Below are 21,022 nucleotides of genomic sequence, written 5' to 3' on the forward strand. Positions count from 1 at the left end.
ATTGAAGACACTGATTTGGAAGAATGGATGGTGGTAAAGGGAAGCTTCCCATGGCTTTGCTGCCTAAGCTTGAAACATTGCTACAATTTGCAAGAAATTCACTGGGAATTTGAATCAGGAGTGTTCACAAAGATTGAATTAGTAGACTGCAATCCTTTAGGCGTGACATGTCAACGACAAATACGAGAGGCAAGATTGAGAAGCAAGCATTATGTCCCAGATATTTTTGTCCATTCTTCATGGATGCTGGAAAATCCAACCGTTAACATCTAGTCCACATTAACAATTTCCTGGACAGTGTACAAGTAACGAAATAACTACTCATATTTTAGACGGGAAGCTTCCTGCTGGCAAGCCTCGGTTTCTCAGTATTTTTATTTTCATTGCAGTTTACAAGGTTGTATTGATTTTTTTTGTGGAGATGGGAAAATGTTGGTTCAACGAACTGAGCTTCGAGAATATATGAGATAACAAACTAAAGCTCAAAAACTCGTGTAAAACCAACCACCTGATAGTCATGGATCATGATCAGTGTCCACCAACACCAAACATGTGAGTCGAAAGTCACAGGCCAAACAAATACGTTAAATACAATGCAGAGCAGCACAATGCCGAGTTGAAGTAGATATATATATATCAAGACCGAGTGCCACTTAGGTTACATCAGTTTAGATGAGAATTCACGAATGCTAGCCAATAGGAAGCTACGTTTTCTGAATTTAGTAACACTTTTCTATGTAGAGATAGAGGCTCATGATTTATTTTACAAACATAAAATAGGCATGCCTCTATACACTACGTTTGATTTCCACTGATAGCTACAACATACAAATCAAACAATATCAAAATTCAGTAATAAATACTGGTCTCGTGTGACTTAGGTAGTCTCTCAAATATTATCAACACCCGTCTCCAAATATTGAAAGAGAAAAGGGGGCAATTACCACGTTGAATGTTCGAGCATTTAGTTTATCGATATGCTTCATCCCATAGTCACCCTCCTATAATCATCAGAGACATATTAAAGACCCATCGGATTTAGCAAGTTTAATGTCATACATTTATTTTCAAACCATAAAAATAGTATTCTTCCACTGGGTGTACTCAATGGACAAGCAGATGAATACTCGAAACTAGTGTTGGGAAGTATAACAGGTTGTTAACCTATCACCCCGACCACTACAGTGCAATAGCAGAGCGCTCAGTTACACGCAGTAAATAAATAATCATCAACAAAGTGAGGGTTCAAGACATGAAAGTTATCAAAACTTACTGGACACTCAGTTTTTCCGTTGGCATCAGTTATAATCCAATGCCTTCTAAGAAGTTGTACAGCGTGATCTAAATTGTTTGTTATTCTAATCCTATAAGCCAAAAAATAAAGATCTTTGGAAGGCTGGCTTCGACCTTCAATGTAAACACTCCTAACTTGAACTCTGATACCCTGGAAAAGAATGTGATTAAGTAGCTGTATACATGCTATGAGTACCCATGCCTGGGATAGCACAACACTGAGTGACCCAGAATCAGAAAGCAGGAACACAATACGATCACCAATATACATCTAGCTCCAAAAATTTATCCATTCAACAAAAGAAAAAGTAAAATTCTATGACCAAAATCCCCATAAGATGATCAGGTTTATCAAATGAATCAAGTTATATGTTATAGTCCCTAGGAATCTAATCCCTTATGTGATTTTTTTTAATGCACATGGCGCATCACGGGGCCTTATCAATTGAATATTAGTGGGCCAAATAGATCGAGCTATACACTAGCTTAAAAACAGTGACTATATGTAATTAAATTATTTAATGATGCAAAAAAGTGCAGCTTCAAGAGAAGCAAAGCAATTAGTTTCAGAACTCGTGCATGGAATTCTGCAAGCTCATATGACAGAGTATATTAGATCTGATGAGTAGTTAGAAAAGCACTAGTGACTACAGTGATAGATCCCCAATTGAGAAAAGAATTCAGCTTAGGTTGCAGATCAAAGAAATTACATGACAGCATGAAAGCTAGAATATATCACTCCAGATACAAACTGACAAATAAAATAAATGAATGATACTGCATACCAAGGTTGTTGCATCACTTGAGCACTTCAAGAGAAAATGAGGTGCAATTTCCTTAAGCTCATCACGAAAATGTGTATCTAATTGTAACACAGAGAACGAAAATGTTGTAGCTGCAAGAAAGGGTGTGTACCCTCGAATCTGTCCTCTGCAATGGCCTCTTTTAACAATCTTCGGAGACGCAAAACTGGCTCTTCATCCTCAAATAATTTCAAGGAATCACGAATTCTAGCAGCTTCTTTGTAATCCTAAACCAATATTAAAAAGAAAAGATAAAACACTAACAGTACAAGACCAGCCCCTATAAGAAATTACATCAGAGCATTCATTACTTGGGAAACTATCCAATTCAAACTTAATAAAACTATTAAAGGAGGTTTACTTTGGGTAATAACTTGGAGTTACAATACATAGGAATGGGTATTTAAAGGACTACACGATCCAACTAGACTCAAAGACACTATCAACACATGCACAGATTGGTGAAATAATTGTGCTCATCTTTAGTCACTAACTTAAGGAATTGTCATACTCCACCATTAATCTAGGCATGACTACAGTATTCCATTGTGAAAAGATGCTGCGGAAGCCTTGTAGAAGAAATACAAACTTGAATATGCTAGTATGTGTTTAGAGAGAGTTCATAATCTTTTTCATTGATTGAACAAAGTAACAAGATTCCTTACATATACTCAACGTTCGAATGATCTAGAATCTTGCACTAATCTACTTCGTACTTAACTAAAACATGCTTTACATTCTTAATCAAAACAAACTATGTAAATCATCTTTCTTCTTCAATCCTTTGATCAACACGTCTCTCCAAGTACAAGGGTGGTCCTGCACCTTAGCTGTCACTCTTGGCTCATTTACAGCTGCAGCTCGTGTGAGCCCGGTGATTGGCTTCTCTCGTGCGCCACATGCTGCATTGACTCTTGTCTCATTTATGACTTTGGCTCGTGTGGAGTTAGTGACTTGTTTCTTTCGTGTAGGACACTCTGCTCTTACACATTGATCAGCAAGGCTCATCAACTCGGCATTGCACACTGTGGCCGGATCACCTTTGCTATTCACTTCTAACATACCCCCTCAAACCGAGTGAGGCTAAGGATATCACACCCAATCTCTCTCTTAGCTTCACGAAGGGCTGATGGCTCAAGGGCTTAGTGAACATATCTGCTATTTGATCCACAGTTGGCACATGTCTCAACTCAAGTTCCCTGCCCAGAACTTTTTCATGAACAAAGTGCATATCCAACTCAATGTGCTTAGTTCTTGCATGCAACACAGGGTTTGATGCCAGAGCAATGGCACTCATGTTATCCACCCAAATCACTAATCACTGGGCTGCCTTTCCTCTTAGTCTTCAACTCACCAAGCATTGAAGACAACCAAGTTACCTCTGCAGCTGATTGAGCTAGACTTCTGTACTCAGCCTTGCTGGATCTAGCAACCACAGTTTGCTTTTTAACACACCATGACACAAGATTTCTTCCATGATAAGCACACACTCCTGTTGTAGATCTTCTATCATCCAAATCAGCTGCCCAATCTGAGTGCGAAAAGGCTGAAATCTCACCAGTGGACTTCCTAATCTGAATTCCATAATCTAATGTTCCTGAAAGATATCTTAAAATTCTTTTTACAGCCTTCCAATGTGTGTCCAACGGTTCTGCCATATATTGACTTGTCTTGTCACAGCAAAGTTGATATCTGATCTAGTAATGGATGCATACTGCAAGGCACCTGTAATGCTTCTGTAAAGCTTTGGATTAGAGACTGGCTCTCCGGAATGCTTGCTCAGTTCTGAGCTAGAAATCATGGGAGTTGGACAACCTTTAGCTCCTGTCATGTTAGCTTTCTTTAGAAGATCTTTGATATAATTGGATTGACAGAGATGGAGACCTCCATCCATAGTCTTGACTACTTCAACTCCTAGGAACAAGCTCACCTCCCCAAGATCTTTTAAAGAAAATGAGGAGTTTAGCTGAGAGACCACCTTGTGTATTGAAGCTTGAGAGGTCCCTGTAATAAGCATGTCATCTACATAGATAAGTAGATAGATAATCTCCTCACCTCTCTGTCTAATGAACATGGAAGTATCTGACTTTCATTGAGAGAAGCCAAGTCTGAGCAGAACAGAATGAACTGTGAAGAACCATGCTCTAGAAGCTTGCTTCAGCCCATAGATTGTCTTGTTGAGTTTACATACCAAATGAGGTCCACCTTCTTCAAAACCAAGTGGCTGCTTCATGTAAATGTCTTCTTTTAGTTAACCATTCAAAAAGGCATTGTTCACATCAAGATGAGTCACTGCCCACTCAAGAGAGACTGCTAGACTGAGTATAATTCGAATAGTAGTAGGCTTCACAACAGGGCTGAAGGTCTCATTAAATCAAAGCCAGGCTATTGAGAAAAACCCTGGGCAACCAATCTGGCTTTATATCTAGCAATAGCACCAGATAAATGTAGTTTAAGCTTGAAAATCGAAGTACAGCCTATAAGATTCTTGCCTGGAGGGAGTGTTGTTAATATCCATGTTTTATTGTTAAGAAGTGCAGTAAATTCACTCAGCATAGCAAATTTTCAGTTAGGAATTAGAAGGGCTTCTAGAGCTGACCTAGGTAGAAGAGAAGGGGACACAGAAAGAGTGAAGACTCTAGGCTTGAAAATTCCAGATTTTGATCTGGTTGTCATTGAATGAGTTGTTTGAGTTGATGATGGAACTTGATGAGGCTGAGATGATATTGGTGAGTCATGAGGCTGTACATCAGTATCAGTCTGTCCTAGTGATGAGGGACTATTATCAGAATCTGAGACAGGAAGTGAGTGTGATATGATGAAACATCCTCTGCTTGGTCTAAAACAATAAGTGTAAGGATGGGAAGCAAGGAAGAGTGATTACATGGTGAGGCTGCTGGAGTAGCAGTAGCTGAAGTAGGAGAAGAAATTTGAAAAGGGAAAACATATTCATCAAAAATGATATCTCTAGTAATAATCACTTTTCCATGAGGAAGGAGCACTTTGTATCCTTTGTGAGAGAGGCTATATCCTAGGAAGGTTCCTCTAACAGACCTAAACTGGAGTTTACGTTTGTTATAGGGCCTAGTATGAGGAAAACACAGACAACCAAAAACTTTTAGGACTGAATAGTCAGGTTTGTTGAGGAAAAGAGCTTCATATGGGGAAATGTTGTTGATAATCTTGGATGGCATGAGATTAATTAAATGAACAACAGTTACAAAGGCATCATCCCAGTATTTTTGTGGAAGAAAAGACTGAGCTAACAAGGTCAAACCAGTTTCTACAATGTGTCTGTGTTTCCTTTCAGCCAAACCATTTTGCTGTGGGGTATATGGATAGGAGACTCGATGAACAATCCCACTCTCTTTCAGAAAGGGAACTAAACCCTGAAACTCACCTCCCTAGTCAGATTGAAGAATTTTGATTTTTGAACCCAAAAGATTCTCACTCATTGCTTTGAATTGCTTGAAAACAGTAGCAAGATCATTTTTATTTTTGAGAAGATAAAACCAAGTAAATCTAGAAAATGATCAATAAATGAGATATAATATGAATAACCATTTCTAGACTTAACTGGAGAGGGCCCCAAAGATCACTATGAATAAGCTCAAGAGGTGAATTATGTTGACAGAAAGACTTGAGGACATGGCAGTTTATGAACTTTAGACACACAACAAGGATAACAAAGTGAAGAATCTTTCATTGCATTATAGGGAATATTAAAGAGCGGGTTTAACTACATTTAGAGTAGGATGTCTTAGTCTACTATGCCATAAAGACAAATCTAGACTAGAAGCTTGATTGGAACTGCTGCTGGATTGTGAGTTGGCCAAGCTCAGGGAATGAACAGCTGGACTCTCTGGACTGTAAGAAGAGGCGGGGACAATGCCACGTTTGATTGGGGTATGATCTACTAGGAAGTGGTATAAGCCTCTCTCAAGAGTTCCTTTGAGCACAATTTCCCTAGTGCTCAGGTCCTTAACAAAACAGAAGTTGGGATGAAATTAAAAAAGACAGAATTGTCTTGAGCAAACTTGGAGACACTCAAAAGATTTTTAGTGATGTTAGGTACATGCAAAATATTTTTAAGAAGAAGTTTCTGGAAAAATTAGCTGAGTGAGATTTAAAAACACTTTCACCAATAATTGCAATATTAACAGCAGCCCCATTACCAAGCAAGAGATTCTTACCTCGTGTGTACTCAGAACTTATGTTGAGGTTGCCGAGATCATTAGACACATGGTGTGTAGCTCCTGAATCCGGATACCAGCTTGAAGATGCATTTGAACCATAATTGAACTCTGATGGAGTTCCAATGGAGAAAGAGCCTAATGGAGATCTTGGCACATATTGGACTAGATGAGATGAAGGGTTGAAGAATCCCTGCAGTTGATGTTGAGGGGCACTTCCTCTGAACTGAGCTTGAGGTGGTGTATAGTTCTGCTCGAACCTGTGCCAACACTTTGATGCAGAGTGGCCAGGTTTCTCACACAGTTGGCAAATGATTTTGTTGCTTCCTCTGCCAAAGCCTCTTCCACCTTTGTCGCCTCTTTGACTTCTTCCTCCAAAACCTCTTCCATTTCCTAGTTCAAACTTGTTATTGTTGAAGTTCTGTTGGTCTCTTTTCAGTCCAGATTGTTGCTGGACCAAATTCAGTGTTGGCTGAGATCCATCTGGAATTAGTTCAGGTTGATTCCATTCTGGACTCAAAACTCAACAAGAATGCACTGACATCTCCAATGCTCCATGAATCTGATCTTGAGATCACTGCACATACTGCAGGGTCATAGTCTTGGCCAAGTCCTCCCAGAATGTGCAGCACTTGCTCAGCTTCTGAAATTCTACAACCAACAGATCCAAGCAAATCAAAATAGGTTCTCATCTTACCCAAATAATCAGTCATAGACATTCCTTCTTTCTTCAAATTCAGCATCTGCTGGCGATATTGCATCACCTTGGTTGTGGAGCGGCTTGCAAAGTAGGTCTCCAGTGCACTCCATATATCTCTGGCAGATCTGAGCCCTATCACAGCATTTTCTGACAACGAGGATAAGAGCCATCCAACTACTCTCCTGTCTTGCCTTTGCCACCTATGTAGGCTGGATTTGACACCATTGACTCTCCATCTTGATCAGGAATCAGCTGTGGAGGAGGATCAGCCTCACCTGTGACAAATCCTTCAAGGCCGTAGCCATACACTGAGATTGGTTTAACCCCCCACCATGATGGTGTTTGAGAAAAAAAAAACTTGACTGAGATTGGAGGCAATTGAGAGAAAATCGGTGGCAGTGTTGCCACTGGTATGGTTTCATTAGCTTCTGCCATTTTTTTTTAAATAGAACAAGAAACTAGGCTACAAGGGTAGGAGAGACGGGATCAAAAGGATCCCGCTCTGATACCATGAAAAGATGTTGCGGAAGCCATGAAGAAGAAATACAAACTTGAATATGCTAGTAATGTGTTTAGAGAGAGTTCATAATCTTTTTATTGATTGAACAAAGTAACAAGATTCCTTACATATACTCAACGTTCGAATGATCTAGAATCTTGCACTAATCTACTTCGTACTAAACTAAAACATGCTTTACATTCTTAATCAAAACAAACTCTGCAAATCATCTTTCTTCTTCCATCCTTTGATTAACACATCTCTCCAAGTACAAGGGTGGTCCTGCACCTTAGCTGTCACTCTTGGCTCATTCGCAGCTGCAGCTCGTGTGAGCCCGGTGATTGGCTTCTCTCGTGCGCCACATGTTGCATTGACTCTTGTCTCATTTATGACTTTGGCTTGTGGAGTTAGTGATTTGTTTCTTTCGTGTAGGACACTCTGCTCTCACACATTGATCAGCAAGGCTCATCAACTCGGCATTGCACACTGTGGCCGGATCACCTTTGCTATCACTTCTAACACATTGATCCAACTGTGTGAACAGAGCAAAAGCTTACGAATAGATCAACAAGCAGGCAGTATTGCCTACTTTGTGTACATATTGGTCACTTCATGTTGTCCACATTAATCGCTTATATCCCCATCAGCATACCATATTAATAATATATGCCTTGTTCTAGAGAAAATGGTTTACATAAATCTATTAGCATCCATCCATGGCTCAAACATATTCACAATGGAATGATGAATAGACATAGCCAATATTCACAATTAATAGACACAGGCAATGGGAGATGCAGAAAATTTTCAGGCACAATAAAACATGATGATAAATCAAGTTTACAGATTAAACATAGAGTGAAGACACTCACGCGTTCAATAAATTTACCACGAGTGTGCTACTTAAGCATTTGATTGAAAATAACAGAAATAAACAGAGAAATGCGCGAATATGAAACAGTGAGTCTACCTCAGATTTGGCAGCTACTTCCAACTGCTGCTTCAGCAAGGCGTACGTTTCGGTTCGAGAGAAAATCGAGCTCTGATTGGAGTCCTGAGCCGAGCCTGAACCTGAACTCTGACCGGATGTACAGCAAGCCACGGTACGAATCAGCCGCAAATTGCAATTATTGCCAAGTGCAATAATGATGGAACGCGTGTTGGGTTGTGATGGATTTTGTATAATGGACTGTGGATTTTGGGCCTTTCCTTAGATTTTAAGTTTTTGGGCCTTTGCTTAGTTTTTAAATATTTTGGGCTTTGCCAATAGAAATATGAGTGTTCACAAGTTGCTATAAATTAAATTCTGGTTGTCTGAGATTGATTTCATAATATTAACTTTATTAAGGTCGGCCCTAAAATTAATTATTCGTGATATTATTCCGAAATTAAATAGTATTTATTCAATAAAATAATATTCGTAAAAATCAATCATGTCAACTCCCACTAAACGATACTACTAGTATTTTGTAAGACGTTTCTATTGAATGAAACATAGAATCGCCACTTCTTAAATACTGAAATTTTATAACTTTTCTTCAAAAATAGAGAATTGCCAACATATTGTTAATCTCTCAACCAACTTTTTCACTTTTCTTGAATTTTGTTTGATGGGTGTGCCTCCATTAACATCTTGATATGATGTAGCAATATTCCTTGCCTAAAATCTAGTAGTTTCCAACCAAACAGAACCTAAAAGTAAAAAGGACTATGTTTACCTTATTTTGCATCTTTCCTTATTTCCTATACTTATAATACAACGTGTTTGTTTAAATCCTAGCTATTTAGATCTTGATTCAATGAATATGTGTATGTATTAAGAGGTTGGTTGCAAAGGTTGTAGTGAATTGAATCGGAATGATAAAATTAAAATGATAATTCTAGCACATCATGAAGTATTATTATACATGAAAACACACCTAACCTACTCAATCTCGATGTGCTATGCTGGCGAAATATTAATGAGTTTCATCATGTATTATGTAACATGTCAAAATGTCTGTCTTTAATTTATTTTTTCGAGTTCGGATTGCTTCACACATTTCATTACTTCTCATCACTAAAATTTTTGGTTTCAGAAAAATAGGATATTAATGAATTTTAGAATACCTCAAAATATATAAACGTGTGGATCATGTTCTATCATGGAGTAGAATAGAAATCTATATATTTCTATACTATGGATCAACTATCCTTGAAAGTGGTGGTCGATTTAAAAATGAATTATAAGATTAATCAAAGTCTGGCATTGGCATGACTGGCTTATTCGTCAAATTTCTTAAAGTTGGCATACAATTACCTAAAAAAGTTCTACATAAATACACTGATAAATAATTGAACATTTACTTTGAATTACATTTAATTCTCTTTCCATTTTCTTTGTTTTGGTAGGGGACCCCCAAAGTTGATATGTTATGAACTGTGATCTATGACTCATAACTTGCTCACCAACAAAATTAAAAAGAACATAGGTACAACGTAATTATTTAATACTACTATAAAATAAAAAAAATTATTACCTCCTTACATGGGAAACAATATGCGATGATGCCACTCTTTTTTTTCATAATATAAAAGTTCAGGCAAAGAAATCGACTCTTGCAACGCCAAATAACGTTAATCTTGATTAACGTTATTATTCAACATAAAAGTTAATTATGACAATCTATTTAATCAAGATATAAGCCGTAGTACTATATATTTAAAATATTTGAGACGTGTCACGTGAATTGCACTTATTGTAGGTCAGTTGGAATTGAGTGCCTTGAAGCCGACCACCACCACCGAAGATATCACAACGCAATAATGAAGAAAACCCCATAAGAGCATCCACAGTGGGACGGATGTCCCGACGGACATCCCGATGGACTTCTCAAAAACACCTCCTGCCACGTCATAAGAACATCCCGACGTACATCCACCATAATAAAAATTTACAAATTCACCAAATTAAACAATTTACGGAATTAAAATTTTGACACGAATACGGAGAAAATGCAACCACTTTATTTAAAACAAAAAACATACATAATTATTATAAAAAAATACATAGTTAAAAAAAACAACCTCAAGCTTCGACAAATGCAGCCCCCGTCTCACTCCTCGTCGCCACCGCCGCCAGTCCCGTCGTCACTCACGGGCAGGGATGGCATCCCCAAATCGTGGCGCATACTATCGATGACATCCTTAAGCATCAACTTGTATAAGGGGTCAGTCGCTGCATACCACTTTTCCATAGTGTGTATCAGGGTCTCATGCTATTGTATGCGGGTGAGTGATGGGAGCTCGAGATCGATCTGGGAAGGAGCTGCCGATTGGACCTCGGGGGACCCGCTAGCTCTTCCCCTAGCCATCCGCATCACGGTCTTTTGCCCAACCGGGCGACGGCGGCGGGAAGACGATTGAGGGGTCGGGAACTCTGCCTCGGCGTCAGGGAGTTTGTGGGAACCGGCACTGCTGTTGTACTCCCCGGAGGCGTTGATCTTCGTCCGCTTCGGCCAGCCAGCTTCAACACCCGAACTAAACTTGGCAGAAGTATGCACCACAAGATAGACCTCCCAATATTTGAATTCCCCGAAACCCAATTCACTGTCGGGAACTGCTGGTGAGACAGAAGCTTCACATCATCGGCGGACATGTCGCTGGTTGCCGTGCGAAGGTTGTTTTGATAGATGCCGGCAAATCGGCTGAGCTGCCTCCTCAGTCGGTCCCACTGTTTCCGGCATTGCTCTCCATCGTGAGGCTTTACACCTGGCGGTTTGAATTGGAGGTAGTTTTGGCTAATGCGCCACCACATTCTGTCGATATGTTGGTTAGCCCCGACGTAGGGATCCTCAACTACACTGATCCAGGCCTTCGCCAGCGAGACGCACTCCCCTATGCTCCAGATGGTCATCTTTCTCCTGCCAGCTTCCTCCTCCTCCCCCTCGGCCCCCGCCCCACCTCGTTCCCCGCACGCGAGGACGAAGTAGTGCCCTTGTCCTTGCCTCCGCGTCCTCCCTGCCGCCGGTGGCATCTCAGTGGGAGACTCCCTGACCGGAGATAGCCTCAACTCCTCAAACGAGAAAGTCTCAATGCCGGTGAAATGAGTCTCCAGAGGAGTACTCTGGGGGGAATCACTAGACAATAAATCCATATAGGGGCGATAGACATTGTCCCAGGTGATTGGGGGACCCCCTGTCTGCTCCCCCCGCAGCGGCAGGCATGCCCTGCATCATCCCAGGCATCATCATCCCGGGCATTTGGGGCACCATCCCCGTCATCGCGACACTCCTCCCGGGCATTCGGGGCATCATCTCACACCAAGGGGGTACATATTGTAGTACCCGGGCATCATCCCCGCCATTTGGGGTTGGGACATCATCGGCGCTATTCCGGGCATCATCTCGGTCATCGGTGCACTTTCGCCGGCATTTCCCCCAACTCTAACAGGAAAAGTCGGTGTTTGTGACTAGCTCGTGGCAGAGGAATCATTATCGTGGTGTTCCATTTATCTTCAAAAGAAATGAAAGTAGAGATAGAGAAACTCGTTAAAACAAGTGATGCAAATGAAATAATGTTCAACGAGCCGTATATATAGAGTTTTTTTTTAAAAAATAAAAATCGTGACGTTCCGTCGGGACGTCCGTCGTGGCACCGCAATGGCGGACGTCACGACGGACGTCCCCGGAATGCCGCGGAACTCCGGTGTCCGCAACGCACGTCCGCGTCCGCCTCCCTGCTGCCTAATGGCGGACGTCCTGCACAGACTTCCGGCACGCCGGTCGGACGTCCGTCGGAACGACCGCCGTTGCGGATGCTCTAAATCCTCTTGTCATCATGCTTATTTTCTTTCCATCCATTTCAATAATATTATACTAGTATTAATTAGGACTATTAAATAGCAATCGACGAACCTAAGCAATCACTGGTTTGGTATCTCTCAAAAAAATGTTTAGTATTACTAGTAATTTGTTAATGGACTTATGTGAGTAGATTACTTACAAATAGGTAAAACTCAAACCTAATATCATTTAATTTGACCCTTTCATTATGGTATAAATAAATAAACCCACACCTAATAAAATGATAAAATCCACACACAATCTTTTCTTTTGTGCACCCACGATGCTTCCGGGAAAATCGGGTTTATGGGGCACTTTACACTAAAGATTACGTAAATGTACCCATTTTGTTATCTATTCCAAAAATGGGAAAAACGCCAACCACATTGGCGTTTCTATTAGTAAAAACGCCAACCTCATTGGCGTTTATCTTCGCGTCGTATTGGAGGTGTATTTTCGCCAAATACAGCGACGTGAAAAAACGCCAATGAAGTTGGCGTGTATACCAGGTAAAACGCCAATGTAGTTGGCGTGTTTAATTAATAAAAACGCCACTGAGGTTGGCGTGTTATGCTTAAAAACGCCAATTTGAGCGGCGTGTTTCTGTTGAACCATATCCTTATCAGATCTCCCCCAACATCGCGACCCTAAACACTTTCCCTCCCCAAAACGCGAAAACCCTTCCCAAACGCATAAAAACCTTTCGCTCGGGTCGACCCGGTGGTGGATTTAAGCGTGGATATTTTGAATTTGGCTAATTCTTTCAACCATTAGTCCTTCTAATCGGTTAGTATATCAAATTTTAGACTCATTCTTCTAAACATTAGTCTTCCAATATTTGATTGATTGTTGTGATAATATATATTGTAGTGTAATTAATATAATAGTTTGACCAATTATTATGGGTACACTAATATTTTGATGGATTATTATGATAGTATATATTTTAATGGAAATATTTTGACCAATTGTTATGCTATTATATGTTATAGTATATTTTATGGATTGTTATGATAATACATATTGTAGTGTATTTAATAGAATTATTTTGTCAATTTTTTGGCTGACTCTACATAATGATGAATGTAAAAATAATACATATTTATTTGTGTTTTACATTATTGCAGATAGTATGACGTGGTGTGTCAATTTATATTGGGGTGGAAAGATAATTCCCGGAGCAGTTATTTCGTATGATCCTCCTTTTGCTAAAGGATTCATTATGTTGGATGAAACAATTTCGTACGATGACCTTGTGGAAAAAATTTGTGAAAGGATGGGGATAAGCATATATGAAAACAATATTCAAATAATATGGAAACGTACTATATGCTTTGGATCCGGAGTCACGTTTATAGGTGTTCAACTAGAAGAAGTATGCATGCAACTAATGTTTAGTGAGAGTATGGTTATTGGAGGTGTAATTGAATTATATGTTGAGTATTCGGCAATTACTCAACATCATAGTCATCATGTCATAAGTTATGATGCTGGGTACGTCAACGAGAGCCCAAGAACCATATTTTGCTGCAACACAAGATTTTGATGTTGGTACGTCTACGAGAGCCGAAGAACCATATTTAGCTGCAACACAAGATTTTGAAGCTGGAGGCGTGCATTTAGGGGATCGTGACAATTGTGATGTGGTGGAGGACATAATAGGTCCTGATAAAGCCGACTTTCTTGATCCACAATCACCTTATAATTCTGAAGATTCCGACACGGTTAGTACAGACTCAGATGGTGATCCGTCGGATGATGAACAATTTGTTGCTTCAAGACCATCCATTCCACTTGGAGAAACAGCAGTTGGAGAAACATCAGTTGGTGGAAGGGCAGTTGGAGGAAGAGTAGTTCCACAGTTCCCACAGCCTGGAATCAACTACTTTCGCACCTTACCAGGTCCATATGATAGTTTTGATCCCAAAAACTTTGAGCGTGATGATCCAGTGTGCATTATTGGAGTGAAAAGGATCCTACCAATGTCGGTTTGCATACTAAATTTAGAACGAAGTTGGAATTGAAGGCAGCTGTGACTCATTGGCATTTGGAAAAAATCCGACAATATACAGTTGTTGAAAGTAAAGGAAAGAGATGGCATGCAGTTTGTAAGTGGCCACAGGGAAATCCGAAAGATAAGTCCTTACCGCCATGTTTGTGGGAGTGCCGAGCAACACTGAGGAAGCATGATGAACACTGGCAAATTAGAGTGTTCAGCACTGCTCATACTTGCATGGGGGATCGTAACTATAATGGCCACGCTAATCTTTCGTCGGGTATGATAGCGTTGAGTGTTCGCCATCAGATAGAAAACGATCCTTGCTACAAGGTAAAAGCAATTGTGGCGGATATTGAAAATAGATTTCATGTCAAAGTTAGTTACAAGAAAGCATGGTATGCTCGGAGGACAGCGATTGAGCTTGTATACGGTGGATGGGAGTGGTCGTTCAAAGTTTTACCAGCTTATTTGAATGAAGTGCAAAGACAAAATCATGGCACAATTGTGGAATGGATGCACGATGACATATTAAGCAATGGTATGAACAAGGTATTCAAGTACGTATTCTGGGCTTTTGGACCAGCTGTGGAGGCTTTTCAACTATGCAAACCAGTTTTAACGGTTGATGGAACTCATCTACGTGGACGATGCCGAGGTAAAATTCTTATTGCCGTTGGATTTGATGCTAATAAGAAATGTTTGCCTGTTGCATATGCCATTGTTGATGAGGAACCAAAGAAAGTTGGAATTGGTTTATGGAACGCATTAGACTTCATGTAGCAAAGCATGAAATATGTGTCATATCTGATAGGCATGTGGGAATCATAGATGCAATGAATTCTCCCATATGGAAAGAAGAACCCAATGTGGGTCATCACAGATTTTGCTTGGTACATGTTAGAAAGAATGTTTGCAGAATCACAAAGGTATCATGGTCAAAAGACTTGTTTGGAAAATTGGTATTGCTACCAAGAAGCGCAAGTTTAAGATCAGACGTCGTTTACTTCGAAACGTCAACAACGAGGCTTTGCAGTACCTTGATGCCGTGGAGTTAGAAAAATGGAATCTGGCGTATGACAAACACAAAAGATGGGGTGAGGTTTCCACTAATATGGTGGAATCTTACAACAATGTGTTGAGAGGCGCAAGACAACTCCCAATTAAAGCTTGCATTGATATGATATTCTGGAGGACAATAGAATGGTTCAATGACCGGTCAATTGCATCAACACAGTGTGCCACACCACTTACCCCCGTGGGCGCATGAAAAGGTGTGCAAAAATGATGCAAAAGGTCAATTGCATAATGTGAGAGCACCCAACACAATTGCAGGGCATTATGTGGTTCGAACAAAGCGTCGAATTGGTGGAAAGGGCGCTAATAAGTGGAAGGTAAAGTACTTGGACTCGCACTGCAAATGTCAAAAGTGGCAGATGTGGAGACTTCCATGTTCACATGCAGCGGCAGTTGCGCGTTTTAGAAACGACAACATGCTGTCGCTTGTTGATCCCGTATACCGCACAAGTGTTTGGGTACACCAATATTCTACGGTGTTCAATCCACCCAGACACCAAGATTATTGGGCCGTGCCTGAATGGACTTTGCAATGTTCACGAGCTCAGTTAATGCCTAAAAGTCGCGGTCGATACCGTACTACTAGGATTCCTAATCAGATGGATGTCCGTGAAGCTGACCAGCCACGAGCCCGACGCCGATGTAAACATTGCCGTCAACCAGGTCACGACAGGCGCAACTGCCCGAATGCTCATTCAAGGATGGATACTCAGTTGGTAGATGATGCCGCTGACGATTTTTTGCATCCACCTCCACCAAGGATGGATACTCAGTTGATAGATGATGCCGCTGACGATTCTTTGCCTCCACCTCCACCAAGATATGCAGTTCGAGGTCGTCATTCTGTCAGTCACACTGATGATGTCGATCACGATTTTATGCCTCCACCTCCACCAAGATCTGCAGTTCGAGGTCGTCACTCTGTCAGCCACACTGGTGGTACAGGCGAACACATCGGTCTCAGTGATGTCCCACATTCTCCACCTCGGTCTTCTGTGCGAGACGAATATTTTGGGGTTGATTTAGAGAATGTCGTTGTGCGAGAGACTCCTCCGTCTAGACTCTCAACCGCCAGAATCGGGAAGGGGATCCGTAGCTTTTTTACGCGGAAAAGGCGAGACAATTGAACGTATGCATTGTGTAATATTGGATTTCTGTATTTAGCAAGATTTGGACTAATGTATAGGGTAATATTTGTATGTACTTATATATTGAATAATGATGAAATGATTAAAAACTCTTAGCTGAGGGAGCGTTTTTTTATAGGACACGCCGATGTGAGTGGCGTGTTTGAAGAGACGCCTACTTAATTGGCGTCTTTTCACTTTAAAACGCCAACGTGAATGGCGTCTTATTAAAACGCCAACGGGAATGGCGTGTTTGTTCAGAATGTCCGCTTTCGGCGTAGAAAAAACGAGCAACGAAAAAACTAACTTAAAAACGCCAATGGCGTTGGCGTTTTTAAATAACACGCCAACGGCAATGGCGTCTTATTAAAAACGCCAACGGGAATGGCGTGTTTGTTCAGAATGTCCGCTTTCGGCGTAGAAAAAACGAGCAACGAAAAAACTAACTTAAAAACGCCAATGGCGTTGGCGTTTTTAAATAACACGCCAACGGCAATGGCGTCTTATTAAAAACGCCAACGGGAATGGCGTGTTTGTTCAGAATGTCCGCATTCGTCGTAGAAAAAACGGGCAAAATATAAACTAACTTAAAAACGCCAATAGCATTGGCGTTTTTCACAAAGACTTACATTCACAAAAACGCCAATATCTCTTTATTTGCCTGTTTTCATTTTCATTTCTACTAGGAAATAATAATTCAGACATCCAAATACTTAATCATAAAGACTTAAAATCAATGAGTTCAAATCAAATGAAAAAACATCAATATCAAATTACAGTAATATCAAGAGTTCAAATTAGTTCAATCGTCACGACGTTTCCGCATAAACAGACGCCGTATCCCCTTCCCAATAGTAGATGTAGATCTAGGGATCCTTGAGGGAGGAGTATCTTGAACAACAGCGTTCTCAAGATCCTCCTGCACAGACGACCGCGGTGGAGAAGCGGGGACATCACTGAGGCCAATATCTTCTCCGGTACCACCGGTATGGCTAATAGAATGACGGCCTCGAAGTGCAGAGCTCGGTGGAGGTGGGTCCTCAAAATCGTCATCGGAGTCGTGTACGAACTGAGATGACGACTCTCCGCGGACGGTTTTCTGCTTGGTTCGTCGTTTGCCTTTTGCCTTATGGGTACGTCCACGTCCATTGCAGAGCGCTGCGAAGGAGGGTAGTCCATCAGCTGAGGCTCCCCGGATATCTGCAGTCCTTCTTCAACCATCCTCGAAATGGTTTCCATATCCGGACAGAAATGTCCTGTCGCAGCTCGGCCACTTAGATAGTGACGTATTTTGTGAAGCGTCTCCACCTACAATTTTTCAAAGTTAAGTACATATCATAATATGAATTTGAATAAGTAATCAGGGTTTAGTTAAGTATAAATAATGTACCGTAAAGTTATGAGAAGATGCGGTTTCGTGGAATCCCTCTTCAGCATGCACGCCGGGTTTGGTTAAATACACCACAGTGATCTGGCGAAACCAATTCATATATTCTTCCGTTGCAACAGGCTCAGTACTGTCCTCCAGATCAGTCCATATCGTAAAGTGTCTGTTGTCCCACTCCTGTATATAATTGGCGTGCCATTGAACCCAATTCCGACCAGCTTTTCCACGGCGATCCTGTTTCAAAAAATCAGAACCGTGGAACCGGGGGAGATCCGGGATATACGGTTGGACAATCCCGAATTGGCGCAACACTCGGTGTGGCAGGTGTGGCTCAGCCAGATTCCAACAAATAAGCGTTGTGATCGACATCCATATAGGACGACCGGCATCACAACTTTCCGGCAACTCCCGGTGGAGATAAGGCCTCCAAATAAACTACATGTGATACAATTTTTCAAAATAATTTCCATAAAAACAAAAAACAAAAAACCAAAAACATTTTATAAATATATGAAGTACCTGATTAGGATGCATCATGGAGAACTGATCTCGGAAATTTTCAACACAATGTCCGGGTGCTTTTACATATGACGCCGGGCCATTCCATCTAAAAAAATTTAAATTATGAGCGAAGAACACGAAAATTGATGAACATTAAGTTTAAAAACGCAATTAATGAACAACTTACGCGCTTGCACATGGTAGATAGTCTGTATGCACGGGATCTAGCATCCTCGGTCTAATATTTGGGATTCTCTCCCAAGCCCAAAGTTGTAATAGAGTTAAGGCTCCCCCTACATCCGTCCTCTGACCAACGGCCGCTTCACACAAATTGTGGTACAAGCAAGCAAGCGTCGCCCCACCCCAGCTATATGTAGAACACCGTTCTATATCCATGAAAAAGTGTAGGTAGAAGAACGGAATTTTATTTCCGGTGGCGTTGGGGATCATCAGACCACCAAGTAATAGCAGACAATAGATACGAGCCCGCTGAGCATATATGTAGTGTTCGTGGTCATTAGACAGCTCAATCCTCAATTGGCGCGATAAGCTCGTCTGCTTAAAAGCCATTTCCTTCAACTCGGATGCTTCCGGTATGAATCCTAGAAAATCCATACACCTGTCCGTCCAATATCCCGCGTCCGTCGGGGGGATGTAAGTTGTCAGAGCCTCTCCATCAACTTTCAGGCCCCATAAGACCTCCACGTCTTCCAGTGTCACAATCGCTTCACCGACTGGAAAGTGAAACGTGTGAGTCTCTGGCCTCCAACGTTCAATCAGAGCTGTGATAAGATGGTGGTCAATTTCTTTTGGTTTACCACACCTTAACATACCCCCCAAACCCCATCTGGTCCACTATTGTCAAGACATGTTGCTGGATGGGAACATCCCAAATTTTTCCTTCAAATCGTCGGCAGCGTACATCTTCGGATGGAACTCCTGCCCATATGTTGTTAGAGACGTGTTGTCTCTGAAAATATAATACAGATGGATCCGCAGGACCACATGCAAGCCGACGACGAGAGGTTGAAGATGATGCCATAATTTACCTACATAATTCAAATTCAACAATAACCAACCATAACATTTAATCCAATTTCATAAACCAAATTCAACAATAACCAACCATAAACCATTTCAATAATTAGATACAATTTAATCCAATATCAGAAAATTGAACACCAACATCAAATAAGCAAGTTACACAACATTGCACATTCAAAATCATAAACCAATTCACCTACACAAAATTAACAATTTCAATTAACAATTCGCCCAACCTACCAATTTCAATTTTGCCTAACCTAAACAAATTTAACAATCTAAACTAATCAACCAAAACCCACATAAATCAAAACAATTTGCCCAATTTTTTAGCTATAAAAACCCTAGGGTTTAGGCTTATAATCAAATTTATACACAAATTACTTAAACCCAACACAATCCAACATAATAATCAACAATAATATCATTCAACCAATCCAAAATGCATAATATTTCTACTCAATTCACAACCCATTACAAACCCTAGCTATCCACCAATTACTATAATTATGTAAAAGGTAAGCATACTAACGAATAAAATAGATGAATTTGGGGGAGAATAGCACCGATTGATGAATGTAGGCCGAAATCACGGAGAGAAGGCGCGCAGCTGGAGAAATCGCGAAGGCTGTGTGTTGTGAGGTTTTCGCGATTTGGGGGAGGAACGCCTGGTATATCAGTCTGATTAAACACGCCACTCAGAATGGCGTTTTTCATGATTAAGTAAATACGCCACTCCGGTTGGCGTCTTTTACAAAACGTCAATATGTTCGGCGTTTCAACAAAGAAAACACGCCATTTACAAATGCGTTTTTTATTTATACACGCCAACCAAGTTGGCGTGTTTAATCGTAATTACAATCCGAGAGCATACACCCAAAATACGGCACAAGTATAAAACGCCATCATCGTTGGCGTATTTACCTTAAAACACGCCAATGACGTTGGCGTATTTACTCATAAAAACGCCAATGTGGTTGGCGTTTTTCCCATTTGTGGAATAGATAACAAAATGGGTACATTTACGTAATATTTAGTGTAAACTCCCCCATAAACCCGATTTTCCCCGATGCTTCCTATGTTAAACCAAACAAAATTGAGTTGTGCATTTAGTCAAATAAATAAAGAATGCGAATATTGCAATCTCAAAATAACATATAAATATTTGAACCTTCTTCCATACAGTTTGTAGTTTATAATTTTTAAGACTAATATATACTATTTATAGTATGATTTTTAAGACTAATATATACAATTTGTAGTTTATGGTTTTTAAATCAATATCCCAATTGTGGTAGTATCAATTAAGTGTGACATTTAATTTGCGAAACGGTTGCAAGATGAGTTTGAGACTTTTCGTTCTAGAATACTCAACTCTAGTAATAAAAAATGATTATTATAAATATTAATGATTATAATGTAAGAAAAGAGTTAAGTGACCAAAAAAAAAGAGTAGGTATATATTTTTAAGGTGGAGAAAAAGATAATTAATTGGCCAAGTTTGGTTTGTAAAAAAATGGAAAAGTGAGAAGCAAATATTACTGGTTTGGGGAAAACGAAAAGAAAGGTGCCAGACAGA

General features: G+C 40.4%; 1 pseudogene; it reads right to left on the reverse strand.

The window, feature by feature from the left end:
* Positions 1–899: 899 nt before the first annotated feature.
* Positions 900–11,623, reverse strand: LOC121791195 (annotated as a pseudogene).
* Positions 11,624–21,022: the final 9,399 nt, after the last annotated feature.

This window comes from Salvia splendens, unplaced genomic scaffold (genome assembly GCF_004379255.2).
Source record: "Salvia splendens isolate huo1 unplaced genomic scaffold, SspV2 ctg75, whole genome shotgun sequence".
In the NCBI taxonomy this organism is placed as follows: Eukaryota; Viridiplantae; Streptophyta; class Magnoliopsida; order Lamiales; family Lamiaceae; genus Salvia; species Salvia splendens.